Source organism: Chrysochloris asiatica, unplaced genomic scaffold, assembly GCF_000296735.1.
Source record: "Chrysochloris asiatica unplaced genomic scaffold, ChrAsi1.0 scaffold00208, whole genome shotgun sequence".
Taxonomy (NCBI): Eukaryota; Metazoa; Chordata; class Mammalia; order Afrosoricida; family Chrysochloridae; genus Chrysochloris; species Chrysochloris asiatica.
In genome coordinates this window covers 5,029,036-5,032,540 of record NW_006408726.1, presented here as the reverse complement: position 1 = coordinate 5,032,540, position 3,505 = coordinate 5,029,036, and positions in this window count along the sequence as shown.

The following is a 3,505-nucleotide window of genomic DNA, read 5'->3' as shown; positions in this document are numbered from 1 at the left end:
AGGGTCAGAGAAAAAGAGGAAGATCCCCAATGAGATGGATTGGCCAAGTGGCAGCATCGATGGACTCAAGCATGGCAACAATACTGAGACTGGCCCAGGGCCGGGCAGTTTTTTTTCTGCTGTGCATAAGGTCGCTATGGGTCGGTACTGACTTGATGACACCTAGCAACAACAACAACAAGCTACTGAAAATACCATGACTTGGATCAAGAGCACCTTAGTACTCAAACTGATATCTTTGGTCTTGAATACTTCAAAGAGGTCTTGTGCAGCAGGTTAGCCTAATGTAATCCATGCTTTGATTTATTTACTGCTGCTTCCATGAGTTTTGGTTTTGGATCCAAGCAAAACAAAGTCTTTAACAACTTCAATAATTTATCCTTTTATCGTGATGTTATTTATTATTCCAATGGTGAGGACTTTGTTTTCTTGACTTTGAAGTGCAACCCATACTGAAGACAGTGGTCTTTGATCTTCATCAGTAATATTTTAAGCTCTCTTTAATATTAACAAGTAAAGTTAAATAATGTGGATATTGAAGGTTGTTAATGAGTCTTCCTGCAATCCTGATACTATGTCCTTTTTCATATAATCCAGCTTCTCGGATAATTTGCTCAGTGTACAGATTGAATAAGTATGTTGAAAGAACACAACCCTGGCATTCACCTTTACTGATTTTAAACAATTCAGTGTCCCCTTTTTCTGTTTGAATGATTGCATCTTGCTTCTATGTCTAGGTTCCTTATGGGCACAATTAAGTGTTCTGAAATACTCATTCTCTACACTGTTGTCCACAGCTTGTCATGATACACATAGTTAAAAGCCTTTGCATAGTCAGTAAAACACAGGTACTCATCTTTCTGGGATTCTCTGTTTTCAGCCAAGATCCATCTGACGTCAGCAATGATATCCCTCATTCCATGTCCCCATCTGGCTTGAACCTCCCACAGTTTCCTGGTCAATGTACTGCGAGAGCCATTTTTAAATTATCTTTAGCAAAATTTTACTTGCATGTGATATTAACTACATTTTATGATCATTCCCACCTTCTGTTAGGTCACATATCTTTGGAATGGTCACAGATATGGATCTGTTCATTGGAACAGATAACTACTTTGCCAGGTAGCTGTCATCCATATTTCTTGTAAGTGCCTCTAATGCTGCATGGTTGTTGAAATATTTCTTTTTTGCATTCTATTAGATCCCAGAGCCTTGTTCTTTGCCAATGCCTTCAATGCAACTTGGACTTCTTCCTTTAATAGCTACCTGTTGAAGTAGTTGAACAGCGACCTTTTTTTGTTTTTGTTTTTGTTTTTGGTACAGTGTCTGGTTTTATTCCTTCCATCTTCATTTGACGCTGTCTGCATCATTCAGTATTTGCCATTCAGTTATGACTTAAATTTTTACTTCAGATCTTTCTGTTTGAGAAATGTTGACTGTGTTCTTACCTTTTTTGTTTTCTAAATCCAGGTTTTTGCACTTTGTCTTTTGAGTTGCCCTTTGAAATTTTCTGTTCAACTCTTTTACCTCCTTATTTCTTCCATTTGCTAGAGATAAGATATAAAGACTTATGGAAATGGGGAAAACAGTGTGGAAGTTGGAAGAGTGCTATTACATTGTGGGTTTGTAATAAATGTCATCAATCAAAATGTGTATAAACTGTTGAATGGAAACAAATTTGTTTGTAAACTTTCACCTAAATAAATCACATAAGAAAAGTTAAAAAACAAACACAAAAATAAAACAAAATAACACCCCCAGTATGTCTGATTCTATAGGTCTGGGACAAAAACAGAGACTTTGATCTCTACCAAGTTCTCCATGCTCATATAAATTGCTGGTTTAAAAACCACATTTTAAGACTACTCACCAAGGATTACATAATCTCCATCTAAAATTTTATTTGCTGAGGTCCTTGGAGTCTAATCCTGCATCTTGTTTTCTTTTCTGTCTTGCTATTGCTATTCTCTTTCCTTGGTGAAACCTTTCACTCTCACTTCAGTAAGCAAACTCCTATGCATCCTTTACAAGCCATCTCAGGTATGAACTTCTCCAGAAAAGCATCCCAGACCTCCCAGAACTCTGGGTATGAGATTTATTACTCCCTTTCTTTGTTATTTTTCTCTACCTATATTTCTGCTGTTAAGTACTGTTGAGTCAGCAACCCCATATAGGATTTCTGATGAGCAGCTGGTAAGTTTGAACCACCGACCTTGTGGCTTATTATATTTTGGGAGTCCTTGTGTGGCACTGTAGGATAAACACTGGACTGCTAACCACAGAATTGGTGGATTAAACCCACTAGCCACTTCGTGGAAGCCCTATATGCTGATCCAATAGCACTACATATATATTTTACTTCTGTACATATCTAAATGGAGTTCTGGTGTGGCACTGTGGGCTAATGTGTCAGACTGAAAAGCTATTTGAACTGAAAGGTCAGCGGTTCAAGCTCACCAGCTGCTCCTCAGAAACCCTTTAAAGGGTCGCTATGGGTCGGAACTGACTCAACGGCACTTAACAACAAACAACAACATATCTATATATCTACATACATATATACTTGTGGTGTAGTGCTGCGATTTAATGTGCTGGACTGTAAAGTCGGGTTGAACCACAAAGTTGGTGATTCACAACCACAAGATATATATAGGCTAGCAGTTCAGTGCTTATCCTACAGTGCCACACTAGGACTCCTATATCTATAGGATAAGCACTGGACTACTAACCTCAAGGTCAATGGTTCAAACTCCCAAGCTACTACTCAGAAACCCTATACAGGGTCACTATAAGTCAGAAATGACTCCATGACACTTAACAACAATAACCTATATGTAATGACACCCGGTGATATAGTGGATTATGCATTGGGCTATTTACACCAAGGTCAGCAATTTGAATCCACCAGCTGCTCCCAGGCAGAAAGATGATGCTTTCTATTCTTGTAAAGATTTACTTATATAGGGTTGTTAGGAGTTAGAACTGTCTAAACAGTGTACCATACCACCACCTGTATATATTTTGATTGCTGGTGCTCTTAAATTGCACAGCAGTTAATTTCTCTCTATCTCCTATTGTTTTTGAGAAGAAAGAGCCTCCCTTGGTTTCCAACTTCCTGGGAAGACAACCAGGAGTATCACCACATTCAGTAAGCAAAATTAAAAAAAAAAAAATCATATTAATAAAAATCTTCCTAAATTGAAAGATTCTATCTTTCTAAACAAACTCTCTTTCTTGGATCTCCAGATTCTAGCACAGGGCCTGACACAGTATGTACTAAATAAACATTTGCTAAAATGAATTGATAATGAGAATGAGAGAGGGCTTTACAAAATAAAAATGGCCCAAATGTACAAAGTCGGTCCCCAGAGGGTACCAGAGATTTTTATTACTTCTTGCGGAAAGCCTCATCTCTCTCACGTAGAGGGCCTGGAGGATTTGAGCTGCTGACCACGAGGTTCACAACCAGGTTTTTGTTTGTTTGTTTGTTTGTTTGTTTGTTTGT